A 22273-nucleotide genomic window follows, 5' to 3' on the forward strand; every position below is an offset into this window, starting at 1 on the left:
CAACAGCATCCTACATAGTACAAGTGCGCATGCACCAGGTACCATCCGAGGTTTACCAACAGGTGAATTCCTCAGAACTAGAAGGAACTGCTCGGAAGATGCGACATTTCAAATACGAGCGAAACAAGTATCCTCCCGGCTAATAGAAAGAGGCTACAGTAAAAGGAAGATCAAACAAGCCAAATATAGAGCCCAGAGAACCAAAAGACAAGATCTATTACATAAAAAGACGAAAACCAATGACAATAAACCTAGGCTGGTTCTCACATATAATTCACAAACCTCTGAGGTTGTACAAATCATATCAAAACACTGGGATATTCTAATGACTGATCCCACACTGAAAAGATGCTTAGGAAATAGACCTGCTATAAGTTACAGACGAACTAAAAATCTAAAAGATTTACTAACCAGCAGTCATTTCCAACCAAAGAAAACAAAAACTGCATTTAATCCAGGATGTCACAAATGTGGAAACTGCAGCACTTGTAAATACATCAAGAAAACCACGAACATCACGGACCGTTTTGGCACAATACATAAAATTAGGAGATATATCAGCTGCCAAAGTGAAGGCATAATCTATGTACTTCGATGCACATGTGACAAATACTACGTCGGCATGTCGACTAGAAAACTAAGAACCAGATTAATGGAACACCTAAGGAACATCAAAAATGCAGGAAAAGATAAATTGGATGGTAAAGCCATCACCAGTGTAGCAACACACTTTTTGGAACACCACAACTCAAGACAAGAAGATTTGGTTTGCTGGGGAATAGAAAAAGTGAGCCTAGGGATAAGAGGAGGAGATCTTGAAACTGCCCTATTAAGAGCAGAGAGTAGATGGATATACTTACTCAACTCAATATATCCAATAGGCCTTAATGAACAAAATAATTATTTCACATTTTTATAGATATGGAGAGATGAACAAAAAATTTTTTATTGCCAAAAACTATCTTAGGCAAATATCTTCTGAAAAACTGCAATCTAATCAACAATGGTGAAATATCCATAAAACAAACTACACAGAAATGATAAAAAGTTATCATTTTTCCAAAACAAACCACAACTATGTCGAGATTACAAGATACATTAATATAAATAAACAAACTATCTGGAAGGAAACTAAAATGAGAGTTATCATGCTAGAAGGATTCGATAAAAATTTACACAAGACACTCTATGAGAATAAAAACCTTTTTACTACAATGACAACAAACTGAGTATTGTCACATTATGCACTAAACCACCACTAACACCCAACCGTTAATTTCCTTAGAAGTAACCACCAATAAGGGAACATTGTGTATATTAATTCATTATCACTTTAACTTATGCTACACAAGTATAGGATTTTCACCTTCTCTCTTCTCAAAATAAGAATTGGAGAACAATATAAAAATCTTTTTATCACTTCATATCACTATATCATTCACTAACCACAGAATACAGACATTTGTCACAACACGTCGAAACACGCTACACTTCACTAGTATAAAACACAAAAAAACATAAAAATTTTTTTTGAATAATAAAAGAAAATAATTCTTAACAGAATACTCTCACTTACCTCACTTTTCACTTAGAAATTGTTTTTTGTTATTTTGAGGGTTCCCTCTGTGGGCACATGGGACCCAAGTTTTCTTTTTGTGACTTTTTAGAGTTTAAGACACATTACACTGTTCACAATTTACACCCAACCACATAACATTAGGTTATTAATAGCACGCATAGTCACTACATCTCTTATAATTTATTACGTTTCATTAAATCAGCAGTTAAATGTCCTCATAGAATAAGGGAAATAAATAATGAATAAAAAACAAAAAAATACAACAATAAAACAACATAAAACACCATTGATTCTCCTATTCTAACATAGTTTCTCTTGTCACTTGCTCCGACTCCATTTTAATAATTAATTTCCTGATATAAATCTTTCAGAACACCGGAGGCAAGTATGAGAATACCACAAATACGAACAGTTGATTTTAAAGTTAAAATCATCATCTGACTAGCCACCCAAGATCTCTATATCTACATACCTACATACCTAGTTTTAGAAGAATCCTGTGGACTCACAAATAGGCAAACAATCAATATAGATACGATTATTTTAGGACATATTTCAGGATGGCATATCACTAAACGAGTCAACTTTTGAAATAGTACCCTCATCAAAATACTATAAACATGGGAAAAGATATACGATCCAAAGACCTTATCTCAAACTTAGTACATATAGCTCAACAAAGAGAATATATACATATTATTACATTGCAATAATATAAGTAATTTAAATTATCCAAAATATAACTTAACAAATTTGCCATGGAGGACATCATACTGGAATGTAATGTCAAATCTGTGTATACACATAATAATAAATAGACACCCAATAGACTTTATTTACATACATTCCACCTTAAGTGAATAAGTTAAAATCCTCCTTAACAACATCCGGGACCCACAACATGAAAACACAGGAACCTAGATTGACATATAGATTTGCCCAACCAGAAAATTTCTAAGGCGGAACTTCCGGTTCATACCGGGTTTAAATTTCTCAGAGACGGGCGGCCCGCCGCCTTTGATAAAGCCCTATACGGGCGAAACGCGTTAGGTGTAGAGACAGAGCATTGTTAAGCTCTTTTTTTAAAAAATTAGGATAAAGTAGTCGGTTACGTTAGACTATGGCTCACCGGCATCAATAGGGTGTCAGCGCGGTACACTATTTTAGGAAACTCCTTAGAGGGACACCCACTGACTAATATCGCTTATACCAGTAACCTATATTTATAACTCCTGTATGGCATAACCAGTAATAAGGTTACGATTAACCATTACAATAAGGCTATAACCGGTATGGGATATTTACATGGGTAACTAAGCCAACTTAGAGTATAAGCTAAACCAGTTACAGCGCAAATTACTGCTAATCCAGACTAACAATCAGGAGTTAGATTCACAACAGCAGAGTATTATAACAAACTGCATGCTGGCAGCTTGATATTTTTCTGTGTATAAGAAAATAGTATTCACAATAAAAATCTTACTATACTACAAAAGCGTGCCAAAGGGCAAACACTAAGAGGTTATCGAGTTACATGTAGCGATCTCCCTGCAGGCACACTACTGTTGTTCAAAACATCAAAAAGAACCATATTACGGTTTACCTGTGGAACACAATTTTATATTTGAAATAATAACCGAGATTGCATTAAAGTGATACTACCCTTGCTCAGTGAAATCAAACTCAACAATCATAACTCACTATAATACTCATCATAGGTGCATAACTGGTGTACAAACTAATACCTGAATACTTAATACTGTGCAGTGGCATTACTGCACTAGAATACTCTGATTTAATCAGACCAATAATCAGTAATAGTATTTAACATTTTACTGGGACCTACATAAGAACAATACAGTAATAAAATCACTGCTGCACTAAAATAAAGTTACCTCTGTATGTTTAATACCACACTACTATTACTACATGGGAATACAGAATATCTAGGGCTTTTCCAATACATACTAAGCTATTAGGAAATACAATAAGAATACAGATTGAACAAGTTACACTTAAACTTGAAAGAATAACAGCTTGATTATATAATACCCTAGCTGATTCTCTACATAAAATCATCCCAGACCAGAGGATCAAACACAAATATATAAGTGGTATTGGGATAGTATAATGCATACAAACCAATCTATTTAACATTAACCCTACGATAAGTGAATACAAAAGTGAGTGAATGGATAGATAACAGCAGTAACAACAATATCACTATCAAGTGATTTATATTGATACAACAGTGAATAACTGAAAGACAAAACTGGCAGCTGTCTTATCTCATATACCTTAGAGAACAGAATTAGCCCAGCACTTTAATATAAGTTCAGTTTCCCCCACTGGACAACCAATATAAAACCAACATCTCTTGTGTAGATTATCCTATATGTAACAGATCACTGTAAAGGAATAACAGCCTTAGAGTATGGATGACAGCAATATGTACACATAAACATATTATACCAGCATTAAACTGACCACTTATTGCATAAGACATCCAGGCTACGGCTTATAATTTAGAATCCTTAACTCAGTTGATCTGAAATAATCCCACACTGGGTATCGGTATAACAATCTACACCACATCAACATAGCTTTATTTAATTGAGCCGGTGTGCCACATTGATTTCTGTATAGATTATATTGTAATATTATTATCTGGGCTATCATACCCCAAAGGCCTATTTAGACACATTATTACATATAATAAAATCTATACAGGACTACTTTATCCTAGGCTTTTAACTGTTTATGTTTTTTCCCCCTTGTCTTCCCCCCTTCTCCAATTATTTTAGTTAAATAAATAAAAGTTAAGTTTTATACTCTGGAAGTTAACGCCGCATATGAGGTTAAGACAGTGAGTGCTAGAACCGCATTCTTTCTATAATATATCTCTCTAGATACAGATTTACGCGCCTGTAACATAGTATTAATCACAGAGTCAGAGAAACCTCTTTGACCAAGAATCAAGCGTTCAATCTCCATACCTTTAAATTTAAGGATTTCAGATCCTAATGGAAAAAAGGACCTTGCGACAGAAGGTCTGGTCTTAACGGAAGAGTCCACGGTTGGCAAGAGGCCATCCGGACCAGATCCGCATACCAAAACCTGTGAGGCCATGCCGGAGCTACCAGCAGAACAAACGAGCATTCCTCCAGAATCTTGGAGATTACTCTTGGAAGAAAAACTAGAGGCGGAAAGATATAGGCAGGATGATACTTCCAAGGAAGTGATAATGCATCCACTGCCTCCGCCCGAGGATCCCGGGATCCGGACAGATACCTGGGAAGTTTCTTGTTTAAATGAGAAGCCATCAGATCTATTTCTGGGAATTCCCACATTTGAACAATCTGAGGAAATACCTCTGGGTGAAGAGACCATTCGCCCAGGTGCAACGTTTGGCGACTGAGATAATCCGCTTTCCAATTGTCCATACCTGGGATATGAACCGCAGAGATTAGACAGGAGCTGGATTCCGCCCAAACCAAAATTCGAGATACTTCTTTCATAGCCAGAGGACTGTGAGTCCCTCCTTGATGATTGATGTATGCCACAGTTGTGACATTGTCTATCTGAAAACAAATGAACAACTCTCTCTTCAGAAGAGGCCAAGACTGAAGAGCTCTGAAAATTGCACGGAGTTCCAAAATATTGATCGGAAATCTCACCTCCTGAGATTCCCAAACCCCTTGTGCCGTCAGATACCCCCACACAGCTCCCCAACCTGTAAGACTTGCATCTGTTGAGATTATAGTCCAGGTCGGAAGAACAAAGAAGCCCCCTGAACTAAACGATGGTGATCTGTCCACCATGTCAGAGAGTGTCGTAAAATCGGTTTAAAGATATTAATTGAGATATCTTTGAGTAATCCCTGCACCATTGGTTCAGCATATAGAGCTGAAGAGGTCGCATGTGAAAACGAGCAAAGGAGATCGCATCTGATGCGGCAGTCCTAAGACCTAACATTTCCATGCATAAGGCTACCAAAGGGAATGATTGTGACTGAAGGTTTTGACAAGCTGATATCAATGTTAAACTTCTCTTGTCTGACAAGGAGTCATAGACACTGAATCTATCTAGAAACCTAAAAAGGTTACCCTTGTCTGAGGAATCAATGAACTGAATGGTAAATTGATCCTCCAACCATGAACTTGAAGAAACAACACAAGTCGATTCGTATGAGATTCTTCGAAAATGAGAAGACTGAGCAAGTACCAAGATATCATCCAAATAAGGAAATACCAAAACCCTGTTCTCTGATTACAGAAAGAAGGGCACCGAGAACCTTTGAAAAAAATTCTTGGAACTGAGGCTAGGCCAAACGGTAGAGCCACAAAACTGGTAATGCTTGTCTAAAAAGAGAATCTCAGACACTAAAAGTGATCTGGATGAATCGGAATATGCAGATACACATCCTGTAAATCTATTGTAGACATATAATGCCCTTGCTAAACAAAAGGCAGGATAGTCCTACAGTAACCATCTTGAATGTTGGTATCCTAACATAACGATTCAATATTGATAGATCCGGAACTGGTCTGAAGGAATTGACCTTCTTTGGTACAATGAAGAGATAAAATAAAACCCCAGCCCCTGTTCCAGAACTGGAACTGGCATAATTACTCCAGCCAACTCTAGATCTGAAACACATTTCAGAAATGCTGAGCCTTTGCTGTGTTACCTGGGACACGGGAAAGAAAAAAATCTCTTAGCAGGAGGCCTTAACTTGAAGCCAATTCTGTACCTTTCTGAAACAATGTTCTGAAACCAGAGATTGAGAACGGAATTGATCCAAATTTCTTTGAAGAAAACGTAATCTGCCCCATACCAGCTGAGCTGGAATAAAGGCCGCACCTTCATAGGTACTTAGGAGCTGGCTATAGGTTTCTATAAGGCTTGGATATATTCCAAACTGGAAATAGTTTCCAAACTGATACCGCTCCTGAGGATGAAGGATCAGGCTTTTGTTCCTTATTGCGAGGAAAGGAACGAAAATGATTATTTACCCTGGAAAGAAAGGGAAAGCAAAGTTAACTTAGAAGACATATCAGCATTCCAAGTTTAATCCATAAAGCTTTTCTAGCTAAAATAGCTAGAGACATATACCTGATATCAACTCTAATGATATCAAAAGATGGTATCACCAATAAAATTATTAGCATGTTATAGAATAATAATAATGCTATAAAATTATGATCTGTTACTTGTTGCGCTAAAGCTTCTAACCAAAAAGTTGAAGCTGCAGCAACATCCGCTAAAAATATAGCAGGTCTAAGAAGATTACCTGAACATAAGTAAGCTTTTCTTAGAAAAGATTCAATTTTCCTATCTAAAGGATCCTTAAATGAAGTACTATCTGCCATAGGAATAGTAGTACATTAGCAGGAGTAGAGACAGCCCCATAACCTTAGGGATTTTTGTCCCAAAAAACTCTAATCTGTCAGATGGCACAGGATATAATTGCTTAAACGTTTAGAAGGAGTAAATGAATTACCCAAATTATTCCATTCCCTGGAAATTACTTCAGAATAGCATCAGGGAGATTAAACACTTCTGGAATAACTACAGGAGATTTAAAACCTTATTTAAACGTTTACATTTAGTATCAAGAGGACCAGAATCCTCTATTTCTAATGCAAATAATACTTCTTTAAGTAAAGAACGAATAAATTCCATCTTGAACAAATACAAAGATTTATCAGCATCAACCTCTGAGACAGAAACCTCTGAACCAGAAGAACCATTATCAGTATCAGAATGATGATGTTCATTTAAAAATTCATCTGAAAAAAGAGAAGTTTTAAAAGACTTTTATGTATACTAGAAGGAGAAATAACAGACATAGCCTTCTTAATGGATTTAAAAAAATAAAATCTCTTATGTTATCAGGAACACTCTGAAAATTAGATGTTGACGGAACAGCAACAGGTAATGTAACAGTACTAAAGGAAATTTTATCTGCATTAATAAGTTTGACATGACATGCAATACAAACAACAGCTGGAGAAACAGATACCAAAAGTTTATAGCAGATACACTTAGCTTGGTAGCTCCAGCACTGGGCAGTGATTTTCCTGAAGTATCTTCTGACTCAGTTGCAACGTGGAACATCTTGCAATATGTAAAAGAAAAAAACAACATATAAAGCAAAATTGATCAAATTCCTTAAATGACAGTTTCAGGAATGGGAAAAAAATGCGAGTGAACAAGCTTCTAGCAACCAGAATCAATAAATAATGAGACTTAAATAATGTGGAGACAAAAATGACGCCCATATTTTTTAGCGCCAAAAAAGACGCCCACATTATTTGGCGCCTAAATGCTTATGGCACCAAAAATGACGCCACATCCGGAACGCCGACATTTTTGACACAAAAAAACGTCAAAAAAATGAAGCAACTTCCGGCGACACGTATGACGCCGGAAACAGAAAAAAATTTTTGCGCCAAAAAAGTCCGCGCCAAGAATGACGCAATAAAATGAAGCATTTTCTGCCCCCGCGAGCCTAACAGCCCACAGGGAAAAAGTCAAATTTTTTAAGGTAAGAAAAAATGATTGAAACAAATGCATTTATCCCAAATATGAAACTGACTGTCTGAAAAATAAGGAATGTTGAACATTCTGAGTCAAGGCAAATAAATGTTTGAATACATATATTTAGAACTTTATAAACAAAGTGCCCAACCATAGCTTAGAGTGTCACAGAAAATAAGATTTACTTACCCCAGGACACTCATCTACATGTTTGTAGAAAGCCAAACCAGTACTGAAACGAGAATCAGCAGAGGTAATGGTATATATAAGAGTATATCGTCGATCTGAAAAGGGAGGTAAGAGATGAATCTCTACGACCGATAACAGAGAACCTATGAAATAGACCCCGTAGAAGGAGATCACTGCATTCAAATAGGCAATACTCTCCTCACATCCCTCTGACATTCACTGCACGCTGAGAGGAAAACCGGGCTCCAACTTGCTGCGGAGCGCATATCAACGTAGAATCTAGCACAAACTTACTTCACCACCTCCATCAGAGGCAAAGTTTGTAAAAACTGAATTGTGGGTGTGGTGAGGGGTGTATTTATAGGCATTTTAAGGTTTGGGAAACTTTGCCCCTCCTGGTAGGAATGTATATCCCATACGTCACTAGCTCATGGACTCTTGCTAATTACATGAAAGAAATGATGCTTCTGTTGAACAGATTTGTAAGGCTGCGACTTGGTCTTCACTTCATACCTTTTACAAATTTTACAAATTTGATACTTTTGCTTCTTCGGAGGCTATTTTTGGGAGAAAAGTTCTTCAAGCAGTGGTGCCTTCTGTTTAGGCATCTGTCTTGTCCCTCCCGTTCATCTGTGTCCTGTAGCTTTGGTATTGTATCCCACAAGTAAAGTATGAATCCGTGGACTCATCGTATCTTATAGAAGAAAAGTAAATTTATGCTTAGCTGATAAATTGATTTCTTCTATGGTACGACAAGTCCACGGCCCGCCCTGTCAATTTAAGACAGATTATATTTTTTTGATTTAAAACTTCAGTCACCTCTGCACCTTTTAGTTTCTCCTTTTTCTTCCTGTACCTTCGGTCGAATGACTGGGGGGTGGAGTCAAGGGAGGAGCTATATAGACAGCTCTGCTGTGGTGCTCTTTGCCACTTCCTGTTAGCAGGAGGATAATATCCCACAAGTAAAGGATGAATCCGTGGACTCGTCGTATCATAGAAGAAATCAATTTATCAGGTAAGCATAAATTTACTTTTTTATTACTGCATCTTTACCCAATATTCAGTAGTACAGATCTACATATCCCAATTATGTGATAGCTTGCCAAACAAATTATTATACTCACTCCATTTAGTTACAAGTTCATTTATGGCCATTAGTCTACAATCGCTTTATCTTTTTATTTCATACAGGTTGCCTTAGCAGTTCTGAGGTCCATACAGTCCTTTAGGGACACCTTATATTATATTACACCTTAAATCATTCTCTTAAGTATTTTCATTAGGCCCAAGAGTGGTCTGCTTTGTTAATACATGGGTCAAAACAATGAGGATTTTGTTTACTCCTTAGTTTGTAAATAGCATGCTTATGTTGTGCGGACATGCTCCCTCTTGTATTATACTTTGTTTCTCTGTAGCATGTAACTATGAAGATTGTAACCTGATTTCATGCCTGTAAACCATTTATTTTTCCTCAATAAAAAAAATAAAAAATAAAAAAAAAAATTTGAATTTAATGTATTTTTTTAAAATATGGACTCATTTCAAATCCGATGACTGCAACATACTCCATAAAAGTTGGGACAGTCGACTCTTTACCACTGTGTAACATCACCTTTTCTTTTAATAATACTTATTAAGCGTTTGGGCACTGAAGACACCAGTTGGTTAAGTTTAGCAAGTAGAATTTCCCCCCATTCCTCCATTATGCATGTCTTCAGCTGCGCAACTGTACGGGCCCTTTATTGCCTTATTTTGCACTTCATAATGCGCCACACATTCACAATCGAAGACAGGTCAGGACCGCAGGCAGGCCATGGTAGCACCCTCACTCTGCTTGCGCAACCCTGCGCTTGTTATCCAGGCAGAATGTGGTTTGGCGCTGTCCTGCTGGAAAATGCAGGGACATCCCTGGAAAAGATGACATCTGGATGGCAGCATATGTTGCTCCAAAATGTGTACATATCTTTCTGCATTAATGGTGCCTTCACAGATGTGCAAGTTACCCATGGTTATGACCACTGACACACCCCATACCATGACAGATGCTGGCTTTTGGACCTGACGCTGATAAAAGCTTGGATGGTCCTTTTCCTCTTTGGCCCGGAGAACACGGCTGCTGTTTTTTTTCCAAAAACTATTTGAAATGTTGACTCATCGGACCACAAAACTCAATTCCACTGTTCTTTTTTTTTTTTTTTTTTTTGAGTTTTAAACTTTATCTTTATTGAATGAAAAAACTTTACATACATTTGTATAATAAAAAAGCCAACAAAATGGCCGAACTGCAATACAGAGTAAGATGCGATGTACATACAATTATTACAAGAGCTTGATGGTAATAGATCTTGAAAACCTATTTCCTAACTACATATATATTAGTCTGATGTATTTAGACCCATAATTTTGTCTGCTTAGTTTTATACTTGTTCAGTGGGGCATATTGCATCTATGTCTCTTTTGCTCTGATTTAGTGACCGTAGTAGATCGAATTCAGGCATCGTTTTTACCATCCCCCTGCAATGTGTTATAGTGTACATCCCAGATTTTCTTGTTTACAGCCTATTTACTAACAGCCCCTATAGCACCGCTTGATTGGGTCCGGGTTATAAAACCTGGTTAGTGTGCAGGTCAGCCGGACCTGCCGGCTAACTCACACCCCCCCCCCAGACGTTCGTCAAGTGTCTATGATATGTTGACGCCAAGTTGCTAGAATTATTTCACATGCATTTAGAAGTGGTTTTCAACCTTGCACTTTACGCACTGAGATTTAAACCCGAATTACTTGAATCTTTTCATTATCTTTTAGTTAACTGCAGAAGGTGAAATGCACAAAATCCTACTGATTTGTCTTAGGGGAATGTTGTTCTCAAAGTGTTGGATTATTCGCTGACACATATGTTGGCAGATTGGGGAGTCTTGACCCATTCTTGCTCTTGAAGGACTAGGACTTTTTTTGGAGGATTGCCTCACCTGTTTCACATCACCTTCTTATTTCAACTTGTCACATCCCTATTAGTCCTAAATTGCCCCTGTCCCAACTTTTTTGGAGTGTGTTGTAGTCATCAGATTTGAAATGACTGTATATTTTCAAAAATTCATTAAATTCACAAAGTAAAACATCAAATAATGTGTTAATAATCGGCTAGATTACGAGTTTGGCGTTAGCCTTAAAAAGCAGCGTTAAGAGGTCCTAACGCTGCTTTTTAACGTCCGCTGGTATTACGAGTCGTGTACCGCTCACTTTTTTGGCCAGACTCGGAAATACCGCAAATCCACTTACGTTAATTGCGTATCCTATATTTTCAATGGGACTTGCATAGCACTGGTATTACGAGTCTGCAATAAAGTGAGCGGTAGACCCTCTCCTGTCAAGCCTGGTACCGCATTTAAAAGTCAGTAGTTAAGAGTTTTACACTACAACGCCGTAGCATAAAACTCTTAACTAAAGTGCTAAAAAGTACACTAACACCCATAAACTACCTATTAACCCCTAAAACAAGGCCCCCCACATAGCAAACACTAAAATAAATATTTTAACCCCTAATCTGCTGAACCGGACATCGCCGCCACTATAATAAATATATTAACCCCTAAACCGCCGCACTCCCGCATCGCAAACACTAGTTAAATATTATTAACCCCTAATCTGCCGTCCCTAACATCGCTGCCACCTACCTACATTTATTAACCCCTAATCTGCCGGCCTTAACGTCGCTGCCACTATATTAAATGTATTAACCCCTAAACCTAAGTCTAACCCTAACCCCCCTAACTTAAATATAATTACAATAAATCTAAATAAAATTACTACAATTAACTAAATAATTCCTATTTAAAACTAAATACTTACCTATAAAATAAACCCTAAACTAGCTACAATATAACTAATAGTTACATTGTAGATAGCTTAGGGTTTATTTTTATTTTACAGACAACTTTGTATTTATTTTAACTAGGTAGAATAGTTATTAAATATTTATTAACTATTTAATCACTACCTAGTTAAAATAAAGACACATTTACCTGTAAAATAAAACCTAGCCTAAGTTACACGAACACCTAACATTACACTATAATTAAATAAATTAACTAAATTAAATACAATTAAATAAAATTATCTAAAGTACGGAACCCCCCCCCACTAAATTACAGAAAATAATAAAATAATTACAAGATTTTTAAACTAATTACACCTACTCTAATCCCCCTAACAAAATAAAAAGCCCCCCAAAATAAAAAAGGCCCTACCCTACACTAAATTACAAATAGCCCTTAAAAGGGCCTTTTGCGGGGCATTGCCCCAAAGTAATCAGCTCTTTACCTGAAAAAAAAGTACAAATACCCCCCCCAACATTGAAACCCACCACCCACACAACCAACCCTACTCTAAAACCCACCCAATCCCCCCTTTAAAAAACCTAACACTAACCCCCTGAAGATCACCCTACCGTGAGACGTCTTCACCCAACCGGGCAGAAGGGGTCCTCCAGACGGGCAGAAGTCTTCATCCAACCGGGCAGAAGTGGTCCTCCAGGCAGACAGAAGTCTTCATCCAGACGGCATCTTCTATCTTTATCCATCCGGCGCGGGGCTGGTCCATCTTCAAGACATCTGACGCGGAGCATCCTCTTCATCTGGAGTCTTCTTACTAAATGACGGTACCTTTAAGTGACGTCATCCAAGATGGCGTCCCTTCAATTCTGATTGGCTGATAGAATTCTATCAGCCAATCGGAATTAAGGTAGAAAAAAATCCTATTGGCTGATGCAATCAGCCAATAGGATTGAGCTTGCATTCTATTGGCTGATTGGAACAGCCAATAGAATGCCAGCTCAATACTATTGGCTGATTTAAGACTTCTGCCCGTCTGGAGGACCACTTCTGCCCGGTTAAATGAAGACTTCTGCCCGTCTGGAGGACCACTTCTGCCCGGTTGGGTGAAGACGTCTCACGGTAGGGTGATCTTCAGGGGGTTAGTGTTAGGTTTTTTTAAGGGGGGGATTGGGTGGGTTTTAGAGTAGGGTTGGTTGTGTGGGTGGGGGGTTTTAATGTTGGGGGGTATTTGTACTTTTATTTCAGGTAAAAGAGCTGATTACTTTGGGGCAATGCCCCGCAAAAGGCCCTTTTAAGGACTATTTGTAATTTAGTGTAGGGTAGGGCTTTGTTTATTTTGGGGGGCTTTTTTATTTTGTTAGGGGGATTAGAGTAGGTGTAATTAGTTTAAAAATCTTGTAATTATTTTATTATTTTCTGTAATTTAGTGGGGGGGGGTCCGTATTTGAGATAATTTTATTTAATTGTAATTAATTGTATTTAATTGAGTTCATTTAATTAATTATATTGTAGTGTTAGGTGTTAGTGTAACTTAGGTTAGGTTTTATTTTACAGGTAAATTTGTCTTTATTTTAACTAGGTAGTTATTAAATAGTTAATAACTATTTAATAACTATTCTACCTAGTTAAAATAAATACAAAGTTGCCTGTAAAATAAAAATAAACCCTAAACTAGCTACAATGTAACTATTATTTATATTGTAGCTAGCAGGGTTTATTGTATAGGTAAGTATTTAGTTTTAAATAGGAATTATTTAGTTAATTGTAGTAATTTTATTTAGATTTATTTAAATTAAATTTAAGTTAGGCGGGGTTAGGATTAGACTTAGGTTTAGGGGTTAATAACTTTATTATAGTGGTGGCAACGTTGTGGGAGGCAGATTAGGGGTTAATAAATGTAGTTAGGTTGCAGAGACATTGGGGGCGGCAGATTAGGGGTTAATAAATATAATGTAGGGTTCAGCGATGTTGGGTGCAGCAGATTAGGGGTTCATAACTATAATGTAGGTGGCGGCGGTGTCCGGAGCGGCAGATTAGGGGTTAATAATATAATGCAGGTGTCAGCGATGTCGGGGGCGGCAGATTAGGGGTTAATAAGTGTAAGATTAGGAGTGTTAAGACTCAGGGTTCAGGTTAGGGTGTTAGGTGTAGACATAACTTTTATTTCCCCATAGGAATCAATGGGGCTGCGTTAGGAGCTTTACGCTGCTTTTTTGCAGGTGTTAGTTTTTTTTCAGCTGGATCTCCCCCATTGATTCCTATGGGGAAATCGTGCACGAGCACGTTTTACCAGCTCACCGCTAGCGTAAGCAGCGCTGGTATTGAGGTGAGATGTGGAGCAAAATTTTGCTCTTCGCTCACTTTTTTGCGGCTAACGCCAGGTTTGTAAAAACCTGTAATACCAGCGCTATCTGTAAGTGAGCATAAACTGCTCGTTAGCACCTCAACCATGTTAACTCCAAACTAGTAATCTAGGCGAATGTGTTTTCAATATAGTAAAGGGTGAGCTGAATATTCAAATTACTCTTTTTGTTTGTTTCTTTGCATTTTCCATACTGTCCTAACTTTTTCTGAATTGGGGTTGTAAGATTGGGATAATGTGTTTTGGTGTTAGAGTCCTGTATTATGTGTATGTAGACTAAGATCCTATTCTGTTAAAAGTATTTGGTATAAAAATCACAGGGGGGGCTTGTTAATATAAAGCTTATATGATCCTATTATGCTATTGGCTTGAGATAGGGACAGACACGTTGCTGATGTCTTGCAATTATGCAATGGTTTGCTGACTTTTGCTTATAGCTGTGTATCAGGAACGTTTGTTGTCCTCAAATCTTCATTTGCTTCATGTTTCTAGCAGTTCTTGGACCATGTTAACATGTTCATCAGTGATATTGGAAGTGTATTTTAGGGGAAGGTTTGTTTGTTTGCTGATAATACAAAAGTTTGTAACAGAGTTGATATTCCAGGAGGCGTTGATCAAATGAACAGTGATATTAAAAAACTGGAGAACTGGGCAAATAAATGGGATCTGAAATTTAAAATTACCAAGACAAAAAATTATTAATATAGGATCCAAAACACCTAAAGGCCAATTATGGTCTCAATGGTACATTACTGACTGTAACTAAAGAGGGATGGGACTTATTATTTCAGATGATTTAAAATTTGGTACACAATGCAGCAGTGCAGCTAGTAAGGCCAATTTAATACTTTGCACTGGGAGAGGTATTAGTAGCAGAAATAGCAAGGTCCCTATGCCAGTTATGCCACAGATCATTAGTTAGGCCTCATCTGGAGACCATGCGGATCAGGTCCGACAGACATCGCTGAATGCGGAGAGCAATACGCTCTCCGTATTCAGCATTGCACCAGCAGCTCTGCAGACAATCGGCCGCCAGTAGGGGGGTGTCAATCAACCCGATCGTACTCGATCTGGTTGAATTCCGGCGATGTCTGTCTGCCTGCTCAGAGCAGGCAGACAGAAACACGGGGCGTCAAGCTCCATTCAGAGCTTGATAGATAGGCCCCCATATCTTCAGAAAGATATAAACTAGAAACTGTCCAAAAGAGGGTTACTAAAATGGTACACGGTCTAAAATATAAAACATGATCCAATCAGCCAATAGGATTGAGCTCACATTCTATTGGCTGATTGGATCAGCCAATAGGATGAAAGCTCAATCCTATTGGCTGATTGCAACAGCCAATAGGAATTTTTCAACCTTAATTCCGATTGGCTGATAGAATTCTATCAGCCAATCAGAATCTAAGGGACCCCATCTTGAATTACGTCATTTAAAGGAGTCTTCATTCGGGAAGAAGACGTCAAACAAAGAGGATGCTCCGCGTCGGATGTCTTGAAGATGGAGCCGCTCCATGCCGGATGGATGAAGATAGAAGATGCCGTCTGGGTGAAGACTTGTGCGGGCTTGGATGAAGACTTCGGCCACTTGGGTGAAGACTTCTGCCGGCTTCTTGGAGGATGGATGTCGGATCTTCAAAACTGTAAGTAAATCTTCAGGGGTTAGTGTTAGGATTTTTTAAGGGTGTATTGGGTGGGTTTTATTTTTAGATTAGGGTTTGGGCTGCAATAGAGATAAATGCCCTTTTAAGGACAATGCCCATACAAATGTCCTTTTCAGGGCAATGGGGAGCTTAGGTTTTTTTAGTTCGGGTTTTATTTGGGGGGGTTGGTTGTGTGGGTGGTGGGTTTTACTGTTGGTGTGTTATTTGTATTTTTTATTTACAGGTAAAAGAGCTGATTTCTTTGGGGCAATGCCCCGCAAAAGGCCCTATTAAGGGCTATTTGTAGTTTATTGTAGGCTAGGGTTTTTTTTTATTTTGGGGGGGCTTTTTTATTTTCATAGGGCCCTTAGATTAGGTGTAATTAGATTAAATCTTTGATTTTTGATTTTTTTTTGTGTAACTTAGTGTTTATTTTTTTTGTAACTTAGGCCTCGCTTCCATTGAGTCGTTAAAAATGGAGCCGTAAGCTACTGAAGCGGCCGACAGCTAAAAGTAATTTACAGCTCCATTTTAGTACCATGTTTCCATTGAAATATTTTGCGGATAGCGTGCAGTCGCTCTTTTCGTGTAGCTGTAAGTTAAAGTTGTGTTAATGCTTCCATCTGATGTCGAATTTCCTGAAAATCAATTAGTTGCTAAGGTAACCCGACCTTACGCTATAGCATTTACGTTTAACGTCCGTGCTCCTTACCGGTGATCACCTCTCAAGAAAAATAAAGATACACATCCATATTTTTAATAATCAAATACTATTTTTTAATATAATTATATTTACCACTTCATAAATATAAGTAATATGTATTGCTGCCCTAGGCATAGGTCTAGTTTGCATTCTGTAGATATGTTCTTGCATATATTATTATATTTAAATATATACTGATATTTCTATTAGAATATAAGTTCAACTATTTCTATACATGAGACAACAATAAATATTACTTATAACAATGAATTTCTACATTAAAACACTTGCATTATTTGCAAGTTTTATAATTTCAATAGAAAATAGGTCTCAAAAAGCACAATTTTCCTCTTTTACACCTAGTTGAGCTGGGTGTAATATTTCTCAATGTATCGACAGCCTCCGACAGTATATTAGCGGTTTGCGCTTTCATTGGAAACCTGGTATAATTTGTCGATTAACGGCTTCTATTACTTTCTATGGGACGCAAAGATTTTTTCGGCAGCCGGAGTCCAGCTGCCGATATTGAGGTATAACGCGCCATTGGAAACAGTCGTTAAACGATATTGCTTTCGACAGCATATTGAACGGTTTGCGAGTGCACGCAAACTGAATTACAACTCAATGGAAGCAAGGCCTAAGTTGTTAGTTTTTTGTAACTTAGTAATTTTTTAGTATAGATTTAAATTATTTGAGTAGGGTTAGGTTTTTAAATAAATAATATAGTTAATTTAATTTGTAGTTTAATGTAATTTAGTCTAATAGTTAGGGTAGATTAATTATTAGTTTAATATAGTTTTAATTTAATTTTAGTCTAATAGTTAGGGTAGATTAATTAGTAGATTAATATAGTTTAATTTAATTTTAGTATAATAGTGTAGGTTAATTATTAGTTTAATATAGTTTAATTTAAATCTAAAGGTAAGTTTAAATTTATTATAAGATAGGGATGAGTTAATATTTCATACAAAGTTAGCGGGTTGTTAGGTTTAGGGGTTAATAGGTTAATTTAGTTAATGGCGATGTGGGGGGCTGGCGGTTTAGGGGTTAATAGGTTTAGTAAGTGGTAGTGATGTGGGAGGCCAGGGGTTAATACAATTATTTAGTTGCGGTGGGCTCCGGGAGCGTCGGGATAGGGGTTAATAACTTTATGCAGGTGGCGGCGGTGTCGGGCGGAAGATTAGGGGTTAATAAATATAATGTAGGTGGCGGCGGTGTTGGGGCGGCAGATTAGTGGTGTTTAGACTCGGGGTACATGTTAGGGTGTTAGGCGTAAACGTTACTTTTATTCTCCCATAGGAATCAATGGGATATCGGGCAGCAGCGAATATAAGCTTTCGCTGCTTTCAGACTCCCATTGATTCGTATGGCATCCGACGCCTCCAGGGTGGCAGATTGAAAACCAGGTACGCTGGGCCGGAATAGTGGCGAGCGTACCTGATAGATATTTGTTAACTAGCAAAAGTAGTCAGATAGTGCCGAATTTGCATTCAGAACATCTGTAGTGACGTAAGCATCGATCTGTGTCGGACTGAGACCAGCGGATTGTATGTTACGTCACAAATTTCAACTCTTGCCGGTATTTAGGCTTTGATAAATAAGGCGAATCAGGCTCTCCACAATTATGCTGCGGAATTCCAGCGTATTTGCGGTTGATGGCTTGATAAATAGGCCTCAATGACTGTAAAGGAATTAAAATATGCCTGGGACACAGTGACATGCAGTAATAGGAGGCATTTAGCTCCAAACCCTAATCTAAAAATAAAACCCACCCAAAAAAAAACCTTAAAAAAAACCTAACACTAACCCCCAACAATCCACTTACAGGTTTTTTTTATATTAGGATTTGGGCAGTAAAAGAGCTAAATGCCATGCAATGTCCATCCAAATGCCATTTTCAGGGCAATGGGTAGGTTAGGTTTTCTAGATAGATTTTTATTTTGTGGGTTTTCAGGTGGGGGTTTGTAATGTTAGTGGGTATTTGTATTTTTATTTCATAAACAGAGCTGATTTCTTTAGGGCAATGCCCTACAAAAGGCCCTGTTAAGGGCCATTGGTAGTTTATTCTAGATTATGTTTTTTATTTTGGGGTGGGTTCTTTTTAAATGGGTATTAGAATAGGAATAATTTTTATTATTTTTGATAATTTGTTTGTTATTTTGTGTAATTTTTTTTTCGTTTTCGGTTGGGTTTTTATTTTTAGATTAGGGCTTGGGCAGCAAAAGAGCTAAACGGCCTTTTAAGGGCAATGCCCATACAAATGCCCTTTTCAGGACAATGGGTAGATTAGGTTTTACTTTATTTTTATTTTGTAGGTTTGGGAGTGGGGGTTTGTATACTGTTAGGGGGTGTTTGTTTTGTAGCAAAAGAGCTGTTAACTTTAGGGCAATGCCCTACAAAAGGGCCCTTAGTAGTTTATTATAGATTAGGGTTTTTTTTTTATTTTGGGGTGTTTTTTTTTTATTTAAAAAAAAAATGTATTAGAATAGGAATAATTTTAATTGTTTTGGATAATTTTGTTATTTTTTGTAATGCTAGACTTTTTATTTTTTGTAATTTTAGTGTTTTTTATTTTTGGTAATGTTAGGTTTTAGTGTAAGGCAGCCTGGGTTTTATTTTTATTTCACAGGTTTGTATTTATTTTAACTAGGTAGTTAGTAAATAGTTAATAACTACCTAGTTAAAATAAATACAAACTTACCTGTGAAATAAAAATAAAACCTAAGCTATCTACAATATAACTATTAGTTATATTGTAGCTAGCTTAGGCTTTATTGCACAGGTAAGTTACTTTGTATTTAGATTTAAATAGGTATTATTTAGTTAATAATTGTAACTTTAATTTAGCTATATTTTAATTATGGTAAAGTTAGGGGGTGTTAGGTTTAGAGTTTGTTAGGTTTAGGGGTTAATAAAGTTTACTTTAGGTTGATCTGGGGGCCGGCGGTTTAGTGGTTAATAAGTTTCTTTAGTATTGGCGATGTTTGTGAACAGCAGTTTAGGGGTTAATAGCTTTAGTTAGTGTTGGCGATGTGTGGGGGGGGTGCGGTTTAGGGGTTAATAGGTTTAGTTTGTGTTGGTGATGTGGGGGGTGTGGTTTAGGGGTTAATAGGTTTAGTTCGTGTCTGCGATGTGGGGGTGCAGTTTAAGGGTTAATAAGTTTAGTTTGTGTCGGCGATGTGAGGGGGGTTGCCGTTTAGGGGTTACTAGGTTTAGTTCATGTCGTTGATGTGGGGGGGTGCGGTTTAGGGGTTAATAGGTTTAGTTCATGTCGGTGATGTTTTGGAACCGCTGCAGTTATGGGGTTAATAGGTTTAGCTTGTGTTGGCGATGTGGGGGAGTGCGGTTTAGGGGTTAATAGGTTTAGTTTGTGTCAGCGATGTGTGGGGGGTGCGGTTTAGGGGTTAATAGGTTTAGTTTGTGTCGGCGATGTTTCGGAACGGCGGTTTAGGGATTAATAGGTTTAGTTAGTGTTGGAGATGTGGGGGGGTGCGGTTTAGGGGTTAATAGGTTTAGGTAGTGTTAGTGATGTGGGGGGATAGCGATTTAGGGGTTAATAGCTTTATTTAGTGGTGGCATGGGTGGTGGCGGTTTAACATAATTTTGTTTTGGCAATTGCCGGAACATTAGCTAGAAATAACGATTCGGTCCATAATAAAGATTCGGTCCGACATTAATAATAATTTGGTAACGAAATAGGATTTAAGCAGCTCTCATTCTATTGGCTGATTCAAATTTTTCAGCCAATAGGAATGCAATGGTACCCCCAGTATAAAAGATGTACCTTGCATTTCAATCCTCAGTGTGCGGCGGACGATCGCATGAAGAGGACCTCCACGTCGGATCGATGGACATCCGTCTTGGACCTTCGCCTGGACCTCCATGCATCGACCGCTCCGCCTCCGTGCATTGGCCGCTCCGCCTCTGCACATCGACCGCTCCGCCTCCGCAGGGATGAAGAAGATGCTGGTCCCGCGATAGATGAAGATGGAGCCGCCTGGATGAAGATGCCGTCTGGATGAAGATGGAGCCGTCTGGATGAAAATGGAGCGGCTGGGATGAAGATCCTTCAAGTGGGACTTCAGCAACTGTAAGTTGTAAGTGTTAGGATTTTTTAAACTTTTTGGGGTGTTTTTTTTTTTAGTTTAGGGTTTGGGCTTTTTGTAAAAGAGCTAAATGCTAAAATTTTATTTGTATAGTGCTATTAGATTAGGTGTAATTCTTTTTTATTTTTGATAATTTTGTTTGTTATTTTTCATAATTCAGTGTTAGTTATTTTTTGTAATTTAGTATTTTTTATTTTTTGTAATTAGTTTGTAATTTTTATAGTAGTGTTAGGATTTTTTTAATGTGTAATATAGTTTATTTAATTGGTAGTTAGTTTAATTTTAGTTTAACAGTTATATTAGTTTAATTGTTAGTTTAAACTTAGTTTTTTTAATTTGACAGGTAAGATTTAATTTAAGATAGGGAAATTGTAATTTTAATATAAAGTTAGGGGGCGTTAGGTTTAGGGGTCACTAGTTTAAATTAGTTTATTGCAATGTGGGTTTTTTTTTGGTTTAGGGGTTAATAGTTTAATTTATTATATTTCGTTGTGGGGGGCTTGCGGTAGGGATTAATAGGTTTATTATAGTGGAGGCGGTGTAGGGTTTAATAACTTTAGTATAGTGGGGCGATGTGGCCGATTGTCAGATTAGGGGTTAATAATATTTAAATAGTGTTTGCGATGCGGGAGGGTGGTGGTTTAAGGGTTAATAACTTTATTATAGTGGTGACGATGTTGGGGAGGGGCGGAATAGGGGTTAATAAATTTTATTAGTGGCTGCGATGTCGGGACTGGCAGATTAGGGGTTAATAACTTTAATATAATGTTTGTGATGCGGGAGGGCCTCGGTTTAGGGGTTAATAGGTAGTTTATGAGTGTTAGTGTACTTTGTAACAGCTTAGTTATTACAATGTTTTCAGCGTTAAAAGATGAACGCACAACTTGTAATCTACTTGACAGTGTATATTTGGTGGCTTATTATTGATTATATTGCGGTAGACTCATTTCCTACTACTGTTCGGCCTGACCTATCTCTATGAAACCGCAGTTTACAATTGGATTTAAAGTACAACCCTAACACTTTAATGTATGTTTTCCCATTTTTTTAATGTGTATATAATAAAAGTTACATTTTATTTGTGTGGTCCTACCTTGTCAACTAGTAGTCTGGGCAGAGAGTGCTATGGTTGCATGCTAGAGTGGAAAAACATAATTTATGTAAGAACCTACCTGATAAATTAATTTCTTTCATATTGGCAAGAGTCCATGAGTTAGTGACATATAAGATATACATTCCTACCAGGAGGGGGCAAAGTTTCCCAAACCTCAATTGCCTATAAATACACCCCTCACCACACCCACAATTCAGTTT

The sequence above is a fragment of the Bombina bombina genome, chromosome 4 (genome assembly GCF_027579735.1).
Source record: "Bombina bombina isolate aBomBom1 chromosome 4, aBomBom1.pri, whole genome shotgun sequence".
NCBI lineage: Eukaryota > Metazoa > Chordata > Amphibia > Anura > Bombinatoridae > Bombina > Bombina bombina.